At 46.6% G+C, this 26,567-nt stretch overlaps 1 protein-coding gene and 1 non-coding gene across 3 annotated transcripts in view; one reads left to right on the top strand and one right to left on the bottom strand.

Moving 5' to 3' along the window:
* Nucleotides 1-26,567, top strand: part of Pka-C3 (Protein kinase, cAMP-dependent, catalytic subunit 3) — a 165,366-nt gene that overhangs the window by 24,333 nt on the left and 114,466 nt on the right. The window lies entirely within an intron of this gene.
* Nucleotides 25,451-25,532, bottom strand: TRNAS-GCU (transfer RNA serine (anticodon GCU)). The gene has a single exon. It is a non-coding gene; the product is annotated as a tRNA-Ser (tRNA).

Here is a 26,567-nt window from a genome sequence, read left to right as displayed (position 1 = left end):
ACCTTCTTATGACATGATCCTTACCTCGCCGGGGTGGGTGGCGCAGTGGTTAGGGCACTCGACTATTGTGCCCAAGGACGCGGGATCGAATCCTGGCCCCGGCGGCCGCTTTTTGATGGGGGCGAAAAGCGAGGTGCCCGTGTGCTGTGCGACGTCAATGCACGCTAAAGAATCACAGGTGGTCGAAATTTGAAGAGCGTTCCACTGCAGCGTTTTTGATAGCCTGATTCGCCTTGAGACGTTAAACCTCGTAAACCTACCGAGGAGGAATGGAAATGTATATTCAGTGCTTATGAACGGTCATGGAATAGAAGGGACGAATAAAGAGATAAATTTAGAAGAAATGTGCGATGTTATGAAAAATATTAAATTCGGCCTCATGGAATTGCTATAGTGTACGGACATCGTACGGAGCGCCGGCTTGTTTTATATGGAATGAGCCATCGGGAGCGTACGCAGCTCGCTATACGTGCGTCGTCTCAAAATTTGGACAAAGAGCCGCGCTTCTAAGCGTTGACAGCTGACGCTGGATGCGGCGGGAAAGGGGGGAGAGTTAAATTGGTTCACAGGAAGGGAAAGGCGCAGTAACTGTCACACTTGCTCTGTGGACACCCGAACCGCGCCCTAAGGGAAGGGAGGAGGGTGGGAATGAAAGTGGAAAGAGAGAAAGAGGAGCCGTAGTGGAGGGCTACGGAGTAATTTCGACCACCTGGGGATCTTTAACGTGCGCTGACATCGCACAGCACACGACGCCTCTTCGTTTCGCCTCCATCGAAACGCAGCCGCCGCGGTCGGGTTCGAACCCGGGAACTCCGGCACAGTAGTCGGGCGTCTTACCACTGCACCACCCCGTCGGGGGGGGGGGGGGGGGGGGGGGGAGAGTGCAGATTCTCTTTTTTCACTCCTGCAAACTGCCCGTAATGACCGAGCATTCGAGAATTCCCGTGACTTACGCTGCGTGGTAGCCTTGGCCTATATCGCTGACGCAATTGCAGCTTTACTTTGAATCAACTCTGGAATCTCGACTCTGGAATCTCGGGCCGTCATTTGCGTGGCTACGCGTTAATCGTATGCGCTGTTTTATTTTATTTTCATTGACGTCAGACGGAAAGGGCAGGCTAATGATAGTTCCTCTACCGCGCTTCATTTTCTTATACCGGAGAGTACAAATACTAGGTGCATGCTCACGCGAATACAGTCAGTGGCTTAGCATTGTCTTCCCGCATTTCATTGTTGCTCGCACTCGCGGCACCTCCTTCGTGCCCTCATTCACTGCGTCACTGTTGGCCACGAAGGGTGATAAAATCGTGCACTGATGGGATTGTAGAAAGTGATTCGATTTTTTTTTTGTCGCAGGGCCTTCAAAAGGAGGCCTAAATACAAGGCCTAAACAAAGGAAGTACATCTATTCAAAGAAATTTAAGCTCATACAAACGAATGCTTCAGTCTGAACACTTCTAACATTCACCAAATATCCTATATAGTGTGTCATTCCTTGAACTTCCTCCGAACCAAAAATTGGCCATTTCCTGTGAACTCAACTGAAACTGACAACTTACTGCTCACTGGGAGCTCAAAGGATATTCACAGGAAATTCACAGGAAATTCGCAGGAAATTCATAGGATGGCCAGAGAAAGTTGATTCACTGTGAACTCATAGTCAGTAGCCAATTCTCAGTTCAGAGGAAGTTGCTTCCTTTTTTTTTTTTGAGTTCACGCTGAACTCAAAGGATGTTCCCATTTTTATAAGGATTGTCACTCGTTGTTATTTTATTTTATTTTATTTATTGAAGCTTTAAAGGCCCGAGGGCATTTCATAAGGCGGGGCATTACATAACATTGCGAAACAGCATATCAACACCAGTTCAAAAACAAAACAAAGACAGAAAACGAAACAAACAGGAACAAAATATATAAGAGCAGACCATGGGGCATTGTCATATAGAACATTGAAAGTGACTTGTTAGATTTACTCTGAAAATTTCGCTATCTTTACGTGAAAAAAATATCGTCAGGTTAAGCATTCCATCGAAAATAAAAAAATGGGTTATTCATTGCTGAAGTGCGGCCAAAAATCAGAGCTATCGGGTGACTGTGGACAAGGTGACTGAATATTCTTGAGGAAGGTTGCAGAAGAGGGTGCCGGTTATGGGGATGGTAAAAAGAAATTACAAGGGTTGAACGCTGCTGAACCAAATATTGTGCGAAAGCATTACCTGCGGATGACCGAGCGTTCTTCTTTTTCTCTTTTTCTTCTTCCTCAGCCCACATATAAAGCCCCGCTTTAACCAAACCGTATGAACGTGTCTTAGTGGCCTATAGGGGTAACGTGAATGCCAGGGTCCTAGCAGGCTGATTCTGACATAACCGTCCCATGTTAAACGAAAGACCAAGGCAGAGGCTTGATATTATACGGCGTGATTGAAGGCTTGAGAGGGAAAGGGTTCGTTTTAGTGCTGTGATGCTGGTTTTACGTGAGTACTGTGACATATTAAATCGTGCGGCACGGGTTTGGATGGCTTGTAGTTCATTAGCGAGGTATGCTTCAGACGCGTTCCAGATGGATGAAGCGTATTCTAGTTTTGGACTTACATCGTCCTGGAATGCGAGCTGTTTGATTTGGGGTGGTGCTCATTGTAAATTTCTCCGTATATAACCAATAGTACGTGCAGCCTGCGAGCATATTGTTTCAATGTGAGTAACCCATGATAAAGCTGATGTCAAGTGGACGTCAAGGTATTTATAAGATGACGTAAGAGCAATGGGAATGGATATGATATGGTATGCGCTGTTATCAGAGCTGCGCTTACGAGAGAAACACATGAATTGACATTTGTTTTAGTTAAGAGGCATGTGCCATTGCTCACACTATGACACAACTGTGGCTTTGTCATTCTGCAACTTAGTGATGTCCTCAGGGCCTTTGATAGCGTTACAAATGACACAGTCGTCCTCAAAAAGTCGAAGTTTTGTTTTTATGCTTGTTGGTAGCTCGTTTACGTAGATGAGAAATAATAACGGCTACAGTCCAGCGCCCTGAGGGACACCTGATGTTACGTCATTTTGCGATTAGGTATGACAGTTGGCGGATGTAAACTGTGCGCTCGCCCTTTCAGGAAGTGCTCAAGCCAGATGAGTAATGTCTGCGGGATTTCATGTGAGTCAAGTTTAACTAGTAGACGATTATGTGGAACACGGTAAAATGCCTTCGAAAAGTTGAGAAATATGGCGTCGATTTGTAAGCTGTCTTCCAAGTACTGAAGGATACCGTGTGTAAATTCGGCGAGTTGCGTTTCACATGATAAAAACTTACGAAAGCTGTGTTGAAGCGGATAAAAATAGTTCAGTGATTCAAGGTGAGTGATTAGATTTGATGCTTTCACGTGTTCCATTGAGTTTGGACGGAATGCTTGTGAGCGAAATTGGTCGGTAGTTGTTATCTTTTGATTTATCGCCGGATTTAAAAATGCGCTTTTTTTTTGCTTTTTTTTTTTTTTCATTCGTGAGGGACTTCAGCGTTGCTACGCGACTGTGTGAATAGGCGGTATAGTATCTTGATTTATCGCGATAGTATTCTTTTACATGTTGGGGCTGATTTGGTCGCAGCCAGCTGACGATGATAGTTTGAGGGATGTAATCAAGTTCGCTATTCCGTCAGGACTGATTTGTATTGCAGGCATTGGGGTCACCGATAAGGCGAGAAATAGGGAGATATCAACGTTAGGCGTAGGAAATACCGATTAGAAGTAATTGTTCAGGAACGACGCACATTTATCAATCTCGATAGGTTCGTCATCTGCGTCGAAGAGTTCTATTTGGTTTACGTGGTTTTTTGGAGAGAGATTTCTGTAAAGTCATTTTTTCTTATTAAGCTCGTGTTTTAGACGATTGTGGAACCATTGACTGTTTGAATCAGCCTTTATGAGGATGGTCGGAATGTATGAGGATTGTAGATTCAGCAATACAATTTTATAATTCCCGGTTGGTAATAACAGAGCGAGCAGAGCATAAATGTTTGAAATGTTCATAAAAGCCTCCGAGTTCAAGGTTAATTTTATTTAATTTTATTCAAAATTTGCCCTCTTGTAATCAATGATTAGTTTATGAGTGGGAGACCGATTTTTGATAGATAGATAGATGGATTTATTGAAAGGAAAAGGCAGAGAGGTTGGCCCGAATAATTCAAATCTGGCCTGCTACTCTGCACTGGGGAAGGGGAAGGAGAGAAGAAAGAAGGTCATGATGGGTGACGATGTGGGAGAAGGCATATGAAATATATATACAGACACAGCAGCTTGCTTTACAAACGTGAATCAAGTCCGCTGGCGCTCAAATAACGGCAAAGAGCGCGCACTGCCTGGACGCCCTTCCCCTTGTCCTGCCAAGCGCCCAGCAGCAGTTCCTCCGACAGAGGCCTCTTGTCTAAACGCTTCAAGGAAGCAGCTAGCACATTTCTTTCGTTCGCATACTCTGGGCACACCAATAATACATGGTCCACAGTCTCTGGGATGCCACAAGTTAAACATTCCGGTGAGTCCAGCTGTCCAATTAAATGTAAGTATTTGCGCGTGAAAGCCACGTTTAAACGAAGTCGATGTATCAAGCATGTCTGATGACGCGGAATATCACGCGGAACATAAAATTTAAATGTTCGATCAAGCCTTCTTAGACGGATGTGTCGGGCGTCTGGTTGAGCCCAGTAAGCTGCTGTAGCAATATTCATATAACTCTTTAGAAGACACGTCGTATCCGCTCTTGAAAAAGGCACAGCTGTTTGGAAGCCATTGATGAGTGCGCTTTTCGCTTCAACATCGGCCTGCTCATTCCCATGGAGGCCGCAGTGGGCAGGAATCCATTGAAACATTATCGTGTGGCCTTGCAGCTGGGCAGATGTGATGAGATCCATAATGTTTAGTGCCAGGGACTGATAGGCAGTGTGGCGTAAGAAGTTTTCCAAAATTTGTAATGCAGTCTTCGAGTCCGTGAATATACACCATTTTTGAGGTGGTTCCCCACATATATAGCGAATAGATTCTCGAATGGCTACAAGTTCGGCAGCGGTTGATGTAGAGGTATGTCCCAAAAGGAAATGCAGAGTCGTTTTCCGAGCTGGTATGACCACAGCTGCAGCGGATGCCTGTGCTGACACAGATCCATCAGTGTATATGTGAATATAACTGGGATATTCTGACCAGATGTGTGCCAGAGTAAGTTGTTTGAGTCCACTAATTGGTACCATTGATTTCTTTAGTATTCCGGGAACACGAAGGTGCACAAAAGGTTTATCCATCGTCCATGGTGGTTGGGTGGGATGATATGGGAGGGCATATCCTGTCGGTACTTGCGACTGATGGCAGCGGAGTGCAGTTGTAAAACTGCAGTCCGGCCTCTCATCCAGAATCTTGCTGAGTGGGTGAAAACGGTGTCTTGTAAGTGCTCGTAAATATACACGAAGTGGTTCGTGTGACAAGTATATGGACATTGGGCGAGCATGTGCCTCTTCAATTGTGCCTTTGTTAGAGGTGCATCTGGGCAGTCCAAGGCATATTTTCAGTGCCTGCGCTTGCACGCTCTCTAAAGTCCGCAAGCAGGAAATGCTCATACTAGAGAGTACTGGGAGACTGTACCGGATGTAGCCAACAAACAGAGCCTCGTAAAGGCGTATTAAGGAGCGCTCAGTTGGACCCCATTTGATGCCAGCTATGTAACGAAGTACATGGCAAAAATTAATTAGCCTCTTCTTCACCATAGCAATATGTTTCGACCAGGATAGTCGGTGGTCAATAATTACTCCCAAGAATCTGTGCCTGGAGACGTATGGTATTACGACTCCATGAAGGGTAATCGGGTAGCGGCTGACACATTTTCCCGTAAACGCGATCACTGCACACTTTTCTGCCGCTAAAAATAAACCTTGACGCCGTAAGTACATCGATGTTAATGACACAGCTCGTTGCAGTCTCGCACGTAGTTGTGGGCGCGTCGAACCAGAGGCCCAGATGCAGATGTCGTCAGCATATGCACTTATGTGGATGTTAGTTGGCAGTTCACTCACCAGGCCAATTAGCGCAACGTTAAATAAAGTTGGGCTGAGAACTCCTCCCTGTGGAACTCCACGACCGACCTGAAAGTGAGTAGTATCTCCTTCAGGCGTAGTCATGTAAACAGAACGGCCGCTGAGATAGCTTACAATCCACAAGTACAGCCGGCCACCAACTCCCACGTCGTCAAGTCCATCAAGAATAGCTTCATGGAGGACGTTGTCGTAAGCTCCCTTTATATCTAAAAATGCAGCAGCTACTAGTCGACGGTGACGCTTTTCGTGTTCTACTGTCGCCACAAGGTCGATGACGCTGTCAATGGAAGAGCGTCCGCGGCGAAATCCAGTCATCATATTAGGATAAAGATCATTACTCTCTAGATACCACTCAAGTCTTGCCAGCACCATGCGCTCCATAACTTTTCCAACACAGCTTGCTAGGGCAACTGGCCGGTATGAGGTAAGTTCGAGAGGAGGCTTTCCAGGCTTCAAAAGAGCAACCAGGCGGCTAATTTTCCAGTGTTCAGGAACAGTACTAGAAACCCATATATCATTAAAATAATTAAGTAGTGCAGTTCTACCATCCTTGCCTAGGTTCGATAAGGTTGAATAAGTAATCCCGTCAGGACCAGGTGCAGATGAATGCCGACAAGAAGCAAGAGCGGCGTCTAATTCAGCTATTGTAAAGGGCACGTCGTATTGATCATTCGGCGAAGGTGGTGCAAAAACCTCTGAAATTGGTAACTGTGCCTGGTTTGTGCCCACAACCATTTTACAAAAATCTTCAGCTACGTCAACTTCATTGCGGCGTTGGTAAAGGGCCAGGGCACGAAAAGGGTGCCTTTCTCGCGGAGGTGTGCGCAAGCTTCTCGCAACATGCCAGATACGCGACAGGGGCTTACGGGGATCCAGTGATGAGCAGAACTGTCTCCAACGTTGTCGTCCTAACCTCTCCAGGTGACGCAAAACTTGACGTTTAGCTCGGCGAGAAAGTGCGAGATCTTGCGCGGATTTCGTTCTTCTGTACTTCCTTTCAGCCCGCCGACGGATCGCGCGAAGCCGCTCGAATTCCACGTCGATGCTGGAGACTGACACCGGCACACTAACATAGCGAGTGTTCTCACTGAGAGAGGAAGTAATGAGTCCCTCTATTTGAGATGGTGACTGGAGGTCCACGCTGGAAGTCTCCACCGCTGCCCTAAAGGCGGGCCAGTCTGTGTATTGCACACGAGGTGAAGTGGCAGGTGCAAACCACTTGATGCATATGTACGTTGGTATATGATCACTCCCATGTGTTTCCACATCACTACACCAAGAAACGGAGGGATGGAGGTTTCTGGAAACAAACGCCACATCCAAGCAGCTGCTGTAGGTTGTTCCGCGTAGAAACGTCGGTGAGCCGTCGTTTATATTGACGAGATCTTGCGTATGCATAAAGTCTGCCAGGTCTCTTCCTCTATTGCTCATTATTGCACTACCCCACTGAGGGTGGTGAGCATTAAAGTCCCCCACAATAATACGAGGAGCTGCACAACACTGGATTGTTGAAAATAGATATGATTTGTCCAAGCCATCCCTCGGTGGAATATAAGCGCCAATTACAGAACATACTCGTCCTTTCAGGGTTAACGTCAAACAAATGTAGTGGTTCGTGTTGTGGGGCTGCAGAGCATGGCGGACGTGCGCAATGTCTTGGCGTACACATACCAGCACTTTGCTTGTTTCGTTTGCTTCTCTAGACCATAGCAGAACATATCCAGAAAGGCGGAAAGCAGCCGGCATGTTGGGCTCACAGATCACAATCACAGGAAAGCGGTACTTCTGTACCCGCTGTCGGAAGTCACTCAGCCGACCACGCAGGTCTCGGGCATTCCATTGCATCACAACACTGCGGCGCAAGTGCATCGTCACAGAGGTGGGGTTAGTTTGTTGCGCCATTGTGAATTATTGCAATGCCGCCAAGAGCGGCTCAAATGCGTCCAAAAACTGAACAGCAAACTTTGCTGTTTGCGTGTTGATGCTGGAGAGCAGCACCCGCATTGAACGAACCAGCTGTTTCAGCATTTCTTTTACCTGCTGGCTGTCGGGGTTGTCAGAATTTTCAGTACGTGTGGCAACCAAACTGGGATTAGGCCTGGCGTTGGCCTTTGATGGTAGAGCTGGCCACTCAGCATCAGAGGCGGGTAATACAACAGCCTCTGTCTGATCCTTGGCATGTGACACTGTCTGCGACATTACAGCAAGAGTACTCTTAGCGGGATTAGACTCAATCTGTTGTGGCACCTGAGCTGACGTTAACTCTGAAGTTGACTTATCCAGGCTAGGCTTGCCTTCCGATTCCTTGTGCCGGCGTCGGGAACGGTGCTTGCGACGACGAATAGACGCGGCCGCTTCTTGATGAGTCGAGTTATCTCTTACCATCTTTTTTAGTATACGTTTTTCATCCCGAATTTTAGGACAGTCCTTAGCCGTCGATTCATGGGCACCCGAGCAGTTAGAACACCTGACAGTCTCCGTCTCGCATGCGTCATGAGGATGCGTACCGCCGCATCGACGGCAGGATACCTCGTTTCGACAAACGGCGCTCACATGTCCGATCTTGTGGCATTTGTGGCACTGAACAGGTCTTGGAACATACATCCGAACTGGGTGCCTCACATAGCCCACTTTGACGTGGGATGGGAGGGATTCAGTTTCAAAGACTAATTTAACGCACTTTGAGCGGCCGAATCGATGAACATCCACAATGCGCGCCGTAGATTTGATCAGCGTGCAGAGATCGCTTTCACTTATCTCGGGGTCAACGTCGCTGATTACACCTGCAGTAGTCTTTTTCCCATGTGCAAGGAAGGAACGGACCGGCATGTTGCCTAGCGCACCAATTCCTTTCAGCTTGTCCACTGTTGCCTGGGATTTGACATCCACGGTCAGGACATTCTTCCAGGGATTAATTCTGACTTCGTCAACTTCACCGGGAACCAGCTGGTCGAAAAACTGCGTCAGGTGCTGTCTGTTTATCACATTCAGATTCGCCGTTGCCGTTGTTGGTACGAAGGCCACGGAGAAGATCCCTTGCTTTTCAGCGTTCTTCTTTGGTGTCTCACTCATTACTGATGTTCGGCGCAGCTTTCTTTTCAGGCGGCGCGACTGGACAGGCGTGTAGCTGTTGTCGGAATCCATCTCTGTCACGGTGGAGTCATCTGCCGAGTCTGGAAGCTCCACGTCCGCGACGTCAAGGTGACCCGTCGAGTACGCTGTAGCCTGTTCGATGGTGGCGGGTGGGCGCAGGGGTCGTGCGCCCGCCATCCCGAAGGATGTAGAGATCACAAATAGCTCACAGCGATATAAAATCCAGAAAAGTGGAAGAGCGCTAGCTTCAGACGTTCGGAAACCTCCACTCCCGATTTTTGATAGGTGGTGCTATGCATATATGAAGAAGGCTGTGGTCGCTGAAGCCGGGTAATAAGTTTATACTTTTAATGGCATCCGGGCTAGATGTGAGCAATAGATCCTGAGTATTGCCGCCCCGTCTAGGGCATGTTATAACCTGATGTAAGTTGAAATCCAAAACTAACTCTAGAAACTGCGTTACCTCGTTTGATGATGACTTATGAAGTTCTGATAGCAGAGGCAAGTTGATGGTCGGATAGTTGCAATCTCCGAAAAGAAATATAGGGGCGTTGGGCAACTTGGTTCAAACTAGCTTCAATGATAGGTGAAGGTTGATTGCTGAATGACGGATTATTTTCTTGAGGACGGTAGCAGATACCGAAAGATACTTTTATAGCTGTACAAATTGCACGCAGATCCATGATAGTTCGATGGTGTCGTCATGGAAGGTGAGTGATGATTATGATAAGGAGCTTCTAACGGCTAAAAATACACCTCCTCCTCTTTTATCCTGCGGATCGCGACGATGCAATGTTAAGTTGGCACTGTAAGGTAAAATTTCGTGGTCGTATATGTCCTGGTGTAGCCGTGTTTCCCTGAGCAGAATGATGTCCGCTTAACTATAATCAATAAAAGATTGAAGGTCTTCACGCTTCGGGATTAGGCTGACAAGGAAAAAAAATAAGAGTGAGCGAAAGACGCGTGCCGCAACAGCCGTCATCCACCACCTAAGCGGTTGCGGGTGCAATGACGGCCTACAACAGATCAACTTCGGTGACTGGCTAGCCCCCGCCGCAAGCGGCGTTGACCTACCGTCCCAGCCCCGTAGCCAGGAACAGCCACCCTTCACACCTCCCGAGTTTCACTACGGCAGGGGGTCCACTTCAGCGTAGCGCCTGTTTTCACCTTGAAGGGACCTTGGCAGATACTGCGCCTTAGCTTTCTTATAAACCAGAGCAGGTCTTCGTGCGACATTAAATTTGCCGTTCAAATGACCTTGACCTAATTCAATTTGGGTGTCCACGATTTCGTGGCCTTGACCAAAATGTATACTGTGTCTTCCTTTCCTGCCCCGCCAAGACGCCGGACTACTGTGCCGGAGTTCCCGTGTTCGAACCCGACCGCCGCGGCCGCGTTTCGATGGAGGCGAAACGAAGAGGCGTCCGTGTGCTGTGTCAGCGCACGTTAAAGATCCCCAGGTGGTCGAAATTACTCCTTAGCCTCCACTACAGCTCCTCTTTCTTTTTTCCCACTTTCACTCCCACCTTCCTCTCTTCCCTACGGCGCGGTTGAGGTGTCCACAGAAAACAAGTGAGACAGTTACCGCTCCTTTCCCTTCCTATAAATCAATCAATCAGGTGGCTCAGCTACAGAGTCAGTTGCAGGTCCGTGCATTTTCTTTTCATTCTGCCTTCAGCAACCTAACGGTGGTCGCAACCAACCAACTGATAGTGCACTTTTCCTTTCCTATGAACCAATTATCTTAGAGGCAGCCCTTGGTTGGGCGATGTGACCTAGAACAACCTTGAAGGTCAAATACAGATACTGCGCCTTTCCTTTCTTATAAACCAAAGCACAATATACAAGAAAATTTTTTATAAAATGACCTTGATTTGGTTTGGTGTAGGTGTGCGTCCCTATTGCCAAAACCTAATTTACTAGCCGTCAGCATCACGGGATTTTCACCTTGAACGACCTTGAAGGTCGAAGACAGATGCCACGACTTTTTTCTTATAAACTAATGTATAATGTACAAGAACAAAAATCTGAGAACATGATCTCGACGTGATTTGGTGTCCACAATTCCCTGACGTCCACTCAAAAGTATAAGGCTCCTTCGTTTCCTCAAAACCTAATTTAAATTAAATATATGAAAAAAAAACAGCAGTTTGAAAGCGGGTGGTATGAGGCTATCGCTGCATCGCTCACAGCTTCTGCTCTATCACTAGGTTCAAGCCATGCTTATTCTCCCCACAGTGATTTTTGTTTTCTTGAATGCAAAGAAAGTCTGGAAAGTTGCAGAAGCCAATGTCACTGCCGCAATCAATCAATCGAACAATCAGTCGATTAATCAATCAATTACTAGAGTTCCTTGCAAGAACTTGTCGGCTTTAGTGCTTGCGCATAGGAATGGCAACAAAATAAGCAGTGTGTGGCGTGTCACTGTAGTAAACTTTTTCGCGATGTTTTCTGGTGTCATGTAAAAAGTGCCATGCTCAGCATCACCGTCTTTCGGGTCAGCACGGCAGCGATGTCCTTAACAAGTGCCTTACTTTCTCACTTCACCTTGTGCGGCCGAAACAGCTGATTCAGCACACGGTCGGCCTCTCCTTCGACGCTATATATACGTATTCGTAGATCAGCGGCACAAGTCTTCGCGCGCGCGAAGCTCCGCTGTACGTGGACACCTCGGCGCCCCGCGGGAGCCCGCAGATGCGGGCGCCAGTGACGAACGACCTCGGCTCGCGTCTTCGTGCGGGAATCCCGTTACTCCGGGCGGTAGGTCTATCTTCTGTCCGCGGCGGCCACAATTGACGATGAGCGATGGCCGACGCGCTTCGACCATGGCACACTTGCGGGCCGAATCGGGTTGTTTCGGTTATCTCTCTCTCTCCTCTCCTTTCTTTTCTCGCTGCCTCTACTCTTTCCTTCTCCTAACGCCCTTTCCAGCCTGCGATGGACGAGCGTAACCCCTCTCCCAGTGCCTTTCTCCCGTACATGGTCTCTAACCAGAGACGTAGGGCGAATAATTACAGACCGATATCGCAGAAAAGATTTAACCATCATATTCAGGAGGGTGCGGATAAAAAACCCTGCAATTCTCTAGACTCGAGGAGGAATATGTCGATGTTGCTGCGGGCTCTCGAGTTGCCGAGAACGCTGACTTACTCAACCCGATGCCGTGGGGTCGCTTTTTGTGCGGCTAGAGTTGTTGCTGTCCGAGAGCGGCTTTGTGCAGACCGCCAATATAATGTCGCTGCTGTCAGTTATAGGTCATGGAGTTATTTTCTCGTTAAGGTTCACAATACCGTCGCAAAGTAAAAGCTCGTGATCCGAACTAGCTCAGTAATGGATCCTATGGAAGTTTCGCTAAAACTTCAAAGATATATATATATATATATATATATATATATATATATATATATATATATATATATATATATATATATATATATATATATATATATATATATATATATATATATATATATATATATATATATATATATACGGCTGCGTTTCGATGGAGGCGAAACGGAGTGGCGTCCGTGTGCTGTGCGATGTCAGTGCACGTTAAAGAACCCCAGGTGGTCGAAATTTCCGGAGTCCTCCACTACGGCGTCTCTCATAGCCTTAGTCGCTTTGGGACGTTAAACCCCACAAACAAACATATATATATATATATATATATATATATATATATATATATATATATATATATATATATATATATATATATATATATATATATATATATATATACATATATATATATATATATATATATATATATATATATATATATATATATATATATATATATATATATATATATATATATATATATATCATGCATGTGTACAGTAAAACTAGTTACAGTCTAGCTGGTATTCCTTGTTTATCGTGTTCTTTGTGCCCGTATGTTTTTACCACTAACACAATGATTCCAACCATGGGGCAGACAGAATAAATTGGGTAAAACCAAAATGCCACAAAACCGCACAGATTCACTCAGGTTGATTTTTTTTTTTTTACCGCAATAGAGAAAACCGCCTGAAATGACTAAGCAGTGAAGCTCTTTCACTGCTTTCGGTGCCGATAGGGGTGGGTGGAGCTTGAACTGTTACGTCACTCACTCTATGCTTTCTCTGGGAACCCCACAATACTGTGAGAGCTGGTCACGTAGTGTTGGACGGTGTCTAGGGGACACGATTGCGGGTGACGCACCATTTTCGCACTTTCGTGGCACGCGCGTGGGTGTCGTTGGTGTGCTGCACCACAGACCACCGACACGTTAATGCATGCGTTAATCGAATGCATGCATTCGGTTGGCGCATGCAGCGTTATAAGAGCTAGAAAAGTGGTTATCAGGTTTGTTGTTGTGGCTGTGGCTGTAGGAAGAATTGGAAAAGAAAATGCACGGGCCTGCTACTGGCTCTGTAGCTGAGCCACCTCCGCTGCCTCGTGCAGACAGAAGAGAAAATAGAGAAGAAAGAAAAGGAAGAGGGAGACAAAGACGCACGCCGCATCCACCACCTAAACGGTGGCGGGTGCAATGACGGCCTACAACAAATAAAAATTCTGTGGCAGGCTAGCCCCAGCCGCAAGCAGCGGTGACCTACCTGTCCCCAGGAAGGTACTCGTAATCAAGGTGTGATTTTCGCCGTTCTTGCGGCGGCCCTCTCACGAACGCACAGCTTTTGATCGGTAGTCCTGACCTGCAATCGTCGGATAAAATTTGCATAAAATTTAACTTGTTCGCTTTAAGGACGTGGTTGCGAAACCGCTGAACGGCATTCCTGTAATGAAAGGCGGATGCATGCTTTGCATTCGGAGCACGTTCAGAACGCGCGCAAGACGCAGTAGTCTCCGAATGATTTAGGGGCCGCTTCTCTCGTCCCCCAGCCGAGCTAGTTTGCAGCTATTCTAGTCCGTTGCTTAGAGTTTCTCTTTGGCACTAAGTTGCACGCCCTAGTACTCTTCCAAGCTTCCGGTGTGGATGAACACACTGACTCGGCTTTGCACAATTCTTGTTCCTTCATTAATGACAGCGCGACAGTGTGTATACATTGCAGCACAGCCCACGCTCGCCTTCAATTGTCTCCAATGTCTGGTCGCATCTGTACAGCGCTCAAGGATAGTACGTCGCGCCAGGGCTGGTCTCGTTTCTGGCTGAGTATCAAGCACGACAGGGTAGGCCTAAAGAAGATTCACTGCGCGACTGGAAAATGAAAGCGTGGAGCGGCTTCATTTTTGTTCTGTTCGTTTCCTCATCTCCTGCCGAGCTGCTCTTGCGCGGTTGCCAAACACAAGGGCGAGAATAGTAGGAAAGAGAGAGAAATGACAGTGTGTCTGGTTCCCGCTGCGTCTTCCTTAATAAATCATGTGCTCCTTAGCCAGTACGACTTTGAGCGTTAGTCTAACTGAGGAACATTCGGAAGTATGCACGTCTTGACGCACTTTCTGACCGCAAGGTAACGTTACACCGTGTCTGGTTTTGTGCTGTTCTCGGAAAGTGACATGGTTGAAGGTGACATGCGTTATTTGCGTATGCTTAAAATTCTAATTGTGCAACTTGTGCGTCCGTAGTTTTTTTTTTAGAACATACAGTAGAAGTTTTTGGCTTCTACATCGCGTAGCTATACTCATGTATGTTCACGATTCGCGTCTTAATTTTCTTTGCTCACACACATTTCACCAATGTGCACCCAGCATTGTGGGAAAATGGTTTATGGTTTACGGGATCTAGCGTCCGAAAGTGACTCAGGCTGCATGAGACTGCATAGTGGAGGTCTTCGGGTAACTTCGATCATCTGGGCTTCCTTAAGTAACACTAATATCGCACAGTACACATGGCCTATTGCATTTTGCTTCCATCCAAACGCAATGCCGCGATCGGTATCGAATTCGGATCACCGAGATCAGTAATCGTGCCCCGCTAACCACGAACTACCGCGCGGATCCAGTGTTTAAAATCCATGGCCGCATTTAAGCGTGGCTGAAGCGATAGCGTGCCCACTTAGCGAGGAATTCTCGTTAACTCTAAAGAGTAAGGCTCTTTCTTCTCTCCTCACCCTTTTCGGCGTTTAAATACCGTTACTAGGAATTGTTTACAGATTCGCCTTCTATCTCGCAAGCTCAATTCTGACTCTCTTTTGTGTGTTCAGTTTCTCTGCCATTTTTCACAACGATTTCGAGAGAAACATAACGAAGCTTCACGTTTTATGGTGTGATTTGTTTCGAGCCAGAAGAGCAAACTGCGAAAGGAACGCATATTATCGAGGATTACCGCTTCAGCACTGTTTTGCTAACGCACCGCAACTCGCGCGCAAGTTTACAAGTTTGACGCCGCTCAGGGCTCTTATACTCGCCCAGCCGGACACGAATCCCTGTCTCGGCCCTCGTTGCCGGCTCTGGCTCGGCGCTAGAGGCCGTCGCGTATACGTAAGCTGCAGCGACGTGTGAAGCACGAGACGAGATGGTTGGCTTGCGCAACGCAGTGCGAAGCGGAAACTCTTAATCCGCTTTCGTCCTTCGCCGTGTGACTGCAGGCTTAAGTTGTCGGCGCCACCGAGCCGTTCAAGGTTTGGCCATTGTCTTCAGCAAAAAAGGGCCACCAGCGGCCGTTCGTCGTCGTGTCCTTTTCTTCTTGCGATATTCGTCACGCTGCTGTGGCCGCCCAACGATAAGGGATCGATGGGCTCATAAATGTTACAGCTTTTGCGGGAGATTCTGAGAAAGACCGTTTGCGAGGGAAAGACCGAGCGCTACGAAGTGGAAGTAACCTGACTGAGCATTCGATGGGCGTTGGGACGAAAAGAAGGAGGGAAATAATTGGTTCCTGGTAACAAACGACATGATTCTTACTTTGTCATGTACATACGACTCCCGATGACTGGCTAATCCTCTTGCGTGGGCAGGCGCTCTATGACCGTCTGGATGGCGACGGTAACAACGGCGGGATTTGAATGATATTAGGGCAGCAACAGCGCGAAGACAAAGACGCGTCTAGGCGGGCCAGGATCCCCCATTTTTGGGAGAAAAGAGGTTTCATCGTCATTCCAGGTACGTAGGCTCTAAGCAGTAGACGTGTGAGCAGAGCTTAAGTAGAGGCACTCGTGTGTGGAGCGCTCCCTGATCGTGGTAGCATGCGTTATTAGAACAAAAACGTTCAGATTGTTTTACAGGTGAGCGAAATCATTAGTCTTAAAGTTGAATAATATATTTGATCACCTAATTGTAAAACTAAAATGTACAAAGAGAACTGCAAAGTCGGTTTCGTTTGGGCTCCTCGCAGGCGAATAGCTTCCGAAGGCGCCATGGCGGATTCCTGCATTTTTAGAGCTAGCGGTCGAGGAAACGGCCGACTCTGCAACCAAGATGTATGCAGTAACAGGAGGCGCCATTTAGATCACTGCGTCCCTCTTTTAACCTTGTAGTGGCGTGGACATTCGCGTTGATAGAATTTTTTCTCCCATTTTTGGAGCGTCCCTTGCGTTCCGTCATCTTCCAGGAACCGTTTTATGATTTTTTTTTCAGAGTTTACAGCAAAAAGCTGTTTTAGAGAGCTCACGCACGCCTGCAGCTCGGTCCCATATTGTAGTCTCTAATCTTGCGTGCAGAACTGCGAGTATGTAAGATGAGCGACCGGTACGTTGCAGTACTGACGCTCCGACACATTCTTTGGCCATAAATTATCAACTGTAGCGGCATTAGCCAGTCTAGTGTGTTTACGTGTTTGCGTTTCAAGTGTACCCCATCTCCTGCCATCCGTCCTCGGGAGGCTAGCGTATTTCACAATCTTTCGCAGCCCCTTCCTTCGTGTCCGGCCGCCAGACACAGAATCTTCGGTGCCACATCTTTGACTCCGGCTCCGCGGCATACTGTCTGGCGCTGTTATAACCGTCAAGCACGCACATATATTATACATCCGCACGCACCTACATTAGGCGTTCCTTCTTGTAGCCGTCTTCTCTACTTCGCTCTTCGCCGTCTTTCAAGGACAAGCTTTCACGGAATTGTTCGCGTTAAGCAGCAACTTAGTCGTCATTTTTTCCTTGTTCCAGACACGATCTGTGCGGTATTAGCCTTAAGAGCAAGGCGATTCTGCCTTTTCTAAAGTATAGCTCACTTAGACGCATTCCAGTGGTTTTGTGAATGAAATAGGTAAACAAGCTGCGAAAGGAAAACCCTGAGAGGGCGGGCTTGCAGCAGCGATATATTATGGTTTTACGCGGCTCTGGAAGCATCTGAGTGAAAAGCACGCGCTATAAAAGAAACTTCGCATTTGTCTATGATGGCTTTATACAAAGGGCATACTTTTAGTTCCTAGCACTAATAGCCTCAATCAAGGATTCTGCCGATGTCTGTCCGAAGCCGCTCACTCTCTCCCTCTCTTCGTGAACTTGAAGTGGAGAAAGAGAAGGTGACGACGCGAGCGTCCCGCGGCTCTGCATTGACGGGGCGTAAGCGGCCGCACAGGTGCAGCACAAACCGCTCTCTCTCTCTCTGTGTTCATCCGTCTCCGTTCGAACTTGAAGAGAAGGAAAGGGAAGTGGTGACACCCGCATCGCGCGTCTTAACACTGATGGGCGGAGCGGCCGCATAGATGCACCCAGTGAGAGAGAGGCGTGTCAGTTTGCGGACGTGGCAGCTGTCACTGGGCAGCGTTGCACAAGCGTGTGTTACTCCGGAGTGAGCATGTCATGTGTCGCTCGCGCGTCCTCAACTTCGGCATCTCCCTCCTCGCAACAGTCACTCCTCAGCCTTCACGTACAGCAGACGTGCATGCGCGGTGCCCCTGGACCTCGGCTCCGCTCGTCGCGTCGTGAAGCATCTTGTGCTTACCACCATGCCTAAGCAGTGCTAAGCACCTACTCCGCATTTGATTAACAATGCAAATCGGCCGTAATTTTTTGTCTGCGGTGCCGGGGTGTGTGTCTGTGCGCGGCCACCAAGTGTAGCCTCCGGGGCCTGCAGAGAACCGAGCGCGAGCCGGGTGCAAGAACCGCCCCCGACGAGAGGCGAGGGGGAAAACTTGCATCGGCGGAGGTTGATAGAAGCTTAACGGCGCAAGAGACCGGCGCAGCGGTGAGAAGCTTCAAAAGTGAACACATGTATAACCAGTCGACCTTACTCAATGTGCCAAAGGTCAAATGTGTACAGTGCAACAAAAGGTCAAAGCATGAAAATTGTTAGGTAGGTAGCCTTAAACCAGCTAGCGCAGTGTAAGCGCTCGAAACTTAGGAGATAAAATCCGGTTGTGGGCGTAAAAACCCGGTAATGAAAGGAGAAATTAATTGGCGCAACTTTAGGAAATTAAGTGCAGGGAGAAATAAAAGAATCAAATGAAAAATCAATAAAGAAGAAATAAAATAAAAATTATATGCCTCAGATCGCATTCTGTTTACGCAGCTCGTCGCATCAGACCATTGGCCGCCTTTCACAATACAGCTAGCAGACATCATGCAGTCCAAGCAAGGCAAGCAGGGGCTGTAGACAATGTTCATAGCAGCATAATATTGTTTCAACAGACATCATGCAGTCCAAGCAGGGTGGGCAAGAGCTGTAGACAATGTTCGTAACGGCATTATATAGTTTCAATAGAAATCCAAGTTTATAAGAGGCAGTCGGTGGTCAGAATATAAAACTGCTGGTAAACGAGGCCAACAAGACATGAATAAAAAAAAAAAAAGTTGATGCACAATGCTGCGACGGCGTTTCTAAAATCTTCACTTTCAAACATTTCTTCAGGCAGCCAGTTTGAATCGGCGATAGCTCTTAAAAAATGTAAACATTTATTTTGGCCTTAGTTGGACCCTAAGCTCTAAACATGTAATTATGCTTGCGGCCGGTTGGACGAGATGGTGAGCGCAATTAATGCGTAATGCTATGGAGGGATTGCAAATTTTCTGTGGATCAATGAGCGAATAATATTTAGTCGAGAAATTTGACACCTGATATGGAGGAGCTGTATTTTATCGGCTACCAATATAGAAGACGGAAAGCCAGTGTGTCAGCATTCGTCCTAGATAAAAGGCCACTGCATGCTTCGGTGCATTTTCCACTTATCGAGTGTGTTTCCTTGTGTGCGGACCCCAGATTTTATCCCCATATCTGAAGGCTAACCAAGAGGGTTCTACTTAAGTTGAGGACAACGCAGAGGGCTATGGAACGAAAAATGATAGGGGTAATATTAAGAGACAGGAAGCGTGCAGAGTGGGTCAGAGACATAACTCAAGTTACTGAGATTCTAGTGGAAATCAAGAAGAAGAAATGGGCAGGACATGTAGTGCGAAGAGAGGATAACCGATGGTCGCTTAGGGTAATAAACTGAATTCCAAGGGAAGGAAAGCGTAGCAAGGGGTGACAGAAAATTAGGTGGGCGGATTAGGTTAAGAAGTTCGCTGTGGTCAAGTGGATGCAGCTAGCACAGAACCGAGTTAGTTGGAGAAATGTGGGAGAGGCCTTCGCCCTGCAGTGGTTATAGTCAAGTTGATGATGATGATGATCTGAATTTCGGTCTAAAAATTGACGCATGTATGCACATTTGAAACGTTGTCAGGTGTTCCTCTGAATTTGTGCCGTACCTAATTATCTTTTGTAGGTGAACATATATAGTTTATATGATCAGTTCAATTAAACGGCGACACATTTATTTCACCTACATATTGGTAAAATGCAAACTCACAAATAGTTCTCTATTTATTAGGTCACTTAATGGCGCGTGTTATATTATTCCTTGTTAGGCGCATAGACACTAATCTCTCACCATTAATTGCAATTTTCTATCCGTTGTACCAGGAAATCGTGTCCTTTATCTGTAATGAATAGCGAATTGACCGAACGGGCCGATAAATGAGTGTAAGATATAAGAAACGTCCAAGGCAAGTGCTCACAATTTTACGCCACAGGCAGAATTCATTCTCAAGACTTAAGAAAAAATATAGAGTGAAAGTGCTGGGGTACCTGATGTTCAGAACAAAAGGAAAGATAGCTAGCTGTAAACACTATCAAAGTCAAAGGAATGCCTGCCTTTTCCCCTTCAAAGAAGGTACCATCATCATTCCTCCCTCTGGTCACGTGATCGCTCTGTGTAAGGTGCCGATTTGGTGAGGAACAAAAAGGACGCGCAACCAAATAGCGAACACTTTTTTACACAGTTTAACTTACCCTGAAATCGTCCGTTTGATAGTAATGCATCTTTATGGTATAATCAGTAATTAAAGGTTATTTATTTATTTCGTAAATAATTCCTTATTCTACTACATATTTCGCCATAAACGGATGGCCTTTAGTATGCACAATTAACAAGCGCTAACGAGCCCTCGTTAGCGGCGAGTGCAACAACACCAAACTGCCGCACGTGTCGAGCTACTGTCTGCGTTTACATCAGTTCGTAATGAGCGGGTCTTATTATACCATATTGTGCTGTGCTCATGCACAGCTAGAGAAACGCGGATGGTTGGCAGTTCAGTCGGTCGGTCGGTCGTGGACTCGTGGTAGGGCTCCATCCAAACAAAGTGCAGATCGTCTGTACGCTTTGTTCTCTGCGGTAAGTGGGCTTGAATTGTAGGTAAAACTTCGCAAAGTCACTAATGAGGCAGACAACTCGGTATGGGCCGGAATATGAGCTCGATAACTCTTCAGAGTGTCCACTGTGACGAACGGGTGTCTAAACCCTCACAAAGTCGCCGGGATCGTAGTTAATGAATCGCCGTCCAAGGATCTCCTCTCCTAAAACAGTACCCCGGGGCTCGAAACAGAAACACTAATTACGAAAAAATAAAAACGAAAAGAAAGAGCAACTAAATTACGAACGCCCGCCGGGGTGCGCAGTGGTTACGGAGGCGTCCGTGTGCTGTGCTTTGTCAGCGCACGTTAAAGATCCCCAGGTGGTCGAAATTACTCCGTAGCCCTCCACTACGGCTCCTCTTTCTCTCCACTGTCACTCCCACCTTCCTTCCTTCCCTTACGGCGCAGTTCAGGTGTCCGCAGAAACAAGTGTGACAGATACTGCTCCTTTCTATTCCTGCGAACCAACTATTTTATTATTACTATGCTCGACTACTGTTCCCAAGGACGCGGGATCGAACCCCGGCCTCGGCGGTCGCTTTTCGATGGAGGCGAAAAGCAAAGTCGCCCGTATGCTGTGCGATGTCAGTGCACGTTTAAGATCCCCAGGTGGTCGAAATTTCCGGAGTCCTCCACTACGGCGTCTCTCATAGCCTGCGTTGCTTTGGGACGTTAAACCCAACAAACCAAACCTAAATCACTAACGCCGCGGTGCGGAAAGATGATAGAGCTAGCCGCTGTCGCGCGAAATAAACAAAAGAGAAAAAAAAAGAAAAGGAGAGAAGGACGCGCAGTTTGTGATACGGAGATGAATGAAGCCTCTGCGTGGCTCCTCGGCTTCGCTACAATAGAGCGATGGAGAAAATGGAAGAGGATGAGGGGAAAGAGGGTGCCAAGACGCCCGCCGCCGCCGTCTCGAAGGTCTTTGACTCTGCAGGCTTAGGTGGTTGTTGCTCCCTGTTCTTCGAGAATAGTTGCCTTTCTTGACTCGCTTACTGGAGCGCTTCGAGTCAGGTTTTCAACCTGTTCTCGCTCGCTGTGTGTAGTTATGCAGGGGCACGCAGTGGCATGCTGCACACCATTCACGTCGTCGTCGCTGCGCGCGCCGACATGAGAGGCGCAAAGAGATTCAGACACCTTGATGTTTTGCTGCGGGGAAGGCTCAAGTTGTTTCTGCCCGTACTTCGTTTTTCAATTACTTTTTGTTTGGTCTTCGCTGCCGTGCGCTAAGGTTGGAACTCGGCATGGAAACAGGAGCTTTAGGAGTACTTTCTACATTTTTGCGTTTACCTTGCGGCTTACGGAAAACGAATTCGTGGCGGAGCCCGCTCGTCGGCGGGAGCCGCCGCCGCGTGATTTCATTGCAACGTGCGTGCTGCATTCAAAGCCTTTTCTTAGGTTCGTTCTCGTGTATTTTGCTCAAGCGCTGTTTTCAATTGCTATTTGTCTATTTATCTATTACTATTTATCTACCATACCATGTACGTTGCCGCCTTTTTGGTCTTATAGTGAAGAACGTGCAAACTATTCATTTTCTCATTTTTCACAGCCCTGAATTCTTATAAAATGCCCGGGGCATCCCTCCCTATCCCCTTCTGCCCCTGTCCTCATTGCTCACAAACACTTCGCGGTATGATTTTCGACCGGGATCTTCCATTGTTTGAGAAGGGGTAGCAGTTATGTACGGCCCCATTGGAAGAAACTCTACATGACGCTTCGTGTAAAACTGTGCGCGGTAACAACAGCGTCCAAACTGTCGCTAAAACGTACACGAAAAAGATGCCTCATTGGAAGTAGCTTAGAGAGGAAGAGCGGGAGCTAGATTGTGAATGTAAATGCCTATAGTTATTCTCCAGCATGTTTAATAAGCAAACATGCTATTTTCATCGGGGACAATTAAAAATGAAAATATTTGCAGGTGAAGGAATCAGTAAACTGAAATTGTAGAAAAATGCGAATGATATAGTTGAATTTGAAAGTTTATTTTCGAATAAAAAAACGAAAACAAAAACGTACAGCGAGAGATCCCATGGTACAAAACCGCAGATGGGACCTCCCATGGTAATAGATTTCGATAGCAAACATAAAGAATGATACTATTGTAAGAAAATTTATGAAGCAACACTGCAAATAAATAACGAAATACATAGTAAAAAGTGCATTGCCGACAGATTTAGATACAAAAATAGAATATAGAAAAAAGTACAAAAACACTTACGAATTCAGCGACACAAAATATAAATAAAGAAATCACAAATTAAGAAGGAATTTTTAGAATTTCAACTTGAACAAAGGAAGTGTATTAATTTGCTTAATGTCGAAATTCGAAGAATTCCAAAATGATATGGACGAAAATTGAAGGCCTTGTTTTCTGTAGTTAGTACTGACCTTAGGTAGTAGAAAATTATAGAGCGAACTGTGTAACACTATGGCGATAGGATCAGAGTATAGTCATTTCAAGTGTCCACGAAAAACAAATTTATGTCGTAAGTGTTGAAGAATGGTGACGTCGCAAAAGCAGCTAGGGATGATTGCATACTAGCACTAATAGTATGCAGCGTTGTACACTTGTCGACGTGCCGCATGAGGATCGTTCTCTTTTCGAGTGCATTCTTGCTGTCACCCGTGATAATAATGTTGCCACTATATGCCCGTCTGGTACATTCGAGTTCGCCGCCACAACATACTGCGTCGCGCCTACGTATACGTCACAGCAATTCATATGTGCGTCATTGCCACATTTTATGCCTCTGTCGCTATTTTATCGCGCGTACAGAAATGCGAGCGCTGTTAACTGGGTATTTTTATTGCACTTTTGCTTTTACGGTTACATAATTTGCGAGGGTGGCCGTTTGGCCTGCGCCTGCAACGTCGCGAACTGAAGAAGGCAGGGAAAAAAGACCAGGAAGCGCATATTAAATTAGCTCCTTCGGTTTTATGTGTGAGTAGATGGTGTGTCACCGCCATCTGATTTCTGATTTTCCTGGTTCTGTTTCTTTTCCCCTTCTAGTTCCATCGTTATCGTCCCTATGTCATCGCAACATGTTACTGCGCAGTGACTGAACTCCCTGTTGCCGTGTTGCCGTTTATATTAACTCGCACATTCAGTTTTCTTGTATCGTGTCTCATTAATTTACTGTTTACGCAGCATAAGCTTCTTTCTTGACTACTCATTTATGTTGCAACTTGTTGGGGCCCAACATAAGTGTACACTCAATGTTAAAACACGTTTATGACACTCCGAAGCGTGCTTCAATGAAAGCAGCCAGAAAGTCATTTTCGTGTTTCCCTTATATATGGGAGCGACACTGAGATATTGACACAGCGTATTGGGAACGCCAGGACTGGCACAGCCGCCAAGTCTTTGCAAAATAGGTATATGCTAATAACATAATAACAACGATTGGTTAGTATGAGAGCATAATGACAACACCTCTCAAGGGTATAGAAAAGTATTTGAGAAATGAGGAGGAGGGAAAGTTATTTCCTATTGTCCTTGCATTCATGAGTGGAACCCTCAGTTCAGGGCTCCATATGCCGCAGGGCTCTATATGCCGCCACGATCCTGAAAGCCCGCTAGAGCAGCTGTCGCTGGTCTTGCGGGTTGTCGCTAGTCAGAGAGGTCTTGGGAACAATTACAAACGCTTAGTCTATAGCCCGTTGGCCGCAGCTATTTGGAGTTGTGATTAGCTATGTCAGCGTTTTACTTCGAAATTATAAACTTGATTTTCTCAGCCACGAATCCCCCCCAAAATAACACTGCTGATATAGTGTTTCTAAGCTTGCCGTCGTACATGCAGTCTTCACTGCCCTTGTGTAAAGCGCTTTATCAGTGCATTGCCTTTAGAATGAACTGGTACCTTCTCGCAGCTGATATGCTCTATAAAAGAAATATTTCACAAATTTGGTAAATCACATAGACTTGCTTGTCAGATGACTAACGGGCTCCCAAAAAATCACCAGCTGTTTACCGATAGCAGATATTGATGCCTGGAGGGCACTGCTCAAGCGTTCTGCATAAGACTGATGATGACTATACAAAAGGGTCATACGAGACACCTCTTCTCACGTTTTAACCTTTAATTCATGGCCGCTGTCGAAGCAAGGATGTGCATTTATTCGCGAGTTCTTGAGTTGACAACGTTCTGCTACTATTCTGCGCGCAACTTTCTGCAGTATAGGTATACGGGCACAAATATTTATGATACCCATAATTCCATTCGCATATGCCACTGCACCTAAGGAACTCTTAACTCAATAGCTTCCTGTGTGCAACGACTTCTGAGAAAGCATGCTGCAAGGATTAAAATGCAATCCATGCGAATAGGTATCAGTACACCCCCCCCCCCCCCCCCCCCCCCTATATGCATAGTAAACGCTTTCGACCTCGGAAGTTTGTGGGGTGATGCTGACATCTTTGCTGAGAAGTCGCTGGAGAAAGATTTGATGTTGGGAAAGGTTGAGGGTCACCGGAGAAGGGGTAGGCAGCGAACGCGATGGTTAGATGGTATCCTCGAAACGCTGCAGATGAAGTTATGTGATGCTAGGAACATAGTGAAAGACCGGAAAGCAGGGCGTGATATGGTCCATAGGGTAACGAAGAGTCGGACACGACTGAACTGAAGTTGGTGCTCAAATAACTTGCCGTACTGAGATGACATCAGCCAGTGCTTGTATCAAATAGCTCGATTGTTTTCGCAGAACGTGTCGCAAGAAAAAAATATTCGACGAGGATGGGATTCGAACCCACGCGGGCAGAGCCCAATGGATTAGCAGTCCATCGCCTTAACCACTCGGCCACCTCGTCTGCGCTTTCCCGCTTCTTTGTAGCTGCAAGAGCACAGCGCGAGTTTCGTGATAAGGAAGCCGGTTCCCTCGACTCTTTGTTACGTGCAGGATCAGTCATCCGATGACTGCAGAATGAACGGAGCGCCTGGCGAACGGCATGGTCTATTTATTCCCGCATGCGAGCAATTGTTTGCGGCTTTATTTTCGGTATCCTTTTTGTTGGGCCGGATTCTTCACATCGCGTCTTTTCAACGCCGGTATGAGTTTTGCCTTTGCAAGTGGTACACTTCTCTCTTGAGTTGCCCTAAGCACAGAACCTTTGCTAGTATTGTTACGATGCCCATAGTCGTTTTGTGCTGTTGATTTCGCTCCAATTAAGAATGCAACTAAAGAGCGGCCCGCTATTGCGGGCAGGTAGTCGTGGAGATAATATGTTTTAAGTACATGTATCACCTGTTATCACATAGTGTTCTTAGGTGACAATTCCATTACAATCAGCCTTGAGCATGCAGCTTTGCGCCAGCCAATCTCAGGACGGAAAAGTGAATGAGGACACTCATCGGCAGGATGGTGACGATATTCGATACGGGTTACATGCAACAGGTTGGTTAGAGTGCTCGAGTAGTAATCTGATAAGTCTTGAGGCCTAGTAGTTATTGCAACACAAAAGGCTAGACGGTTGGATAAGTTAGTGTTCACTAGGAAATGACAGTCTGTGCTTACTTGACGTTTTTCATGACAATCTACTTGACATCGCTATGCATTTCATCGAAGCCTCGTTTATATAGCTCGTTGTGTGTTTATAGTACCATTCGTTGACTGGACGTTGAAGGCGTCATATCATGCCTGCTAGATGAGCATTATCGAAGTGTTTAAAACTAAGGCCTAAGCGAGGGCAAGCCGGCATCGTATAGATGTTGAGGTCAGAAACTTTGCGGGAGTAATATTGCCTCTTTATGCACATTGTCAGGAGGAATTTTCAGAGGGCAGTGCCAGATGTCCTTCACCACCAGTGCAGCAAACTTCTCTGCTGGTGATTACAGTGCTGCTGATG

Source organism: Amblyomma maculatum, chromosome 2 (genome assembly GCF_055883805.1).
Source record: "Amblyomma maculatum isolate TAMU_Amacu chromosome 2, ASM5588380v1, whole genome shotgun sequence".
In the NCBI taxonomy this organism is placed as follows: Eukaryota; Metazoa; Arthropoda; class Arachnida; order Ixodida; family Ixodidae; genus Amblyomma; species Amblyomma maculatum.
This window is presented reverse-complemented; position numbering and strand designations above follow the sequence as displayed.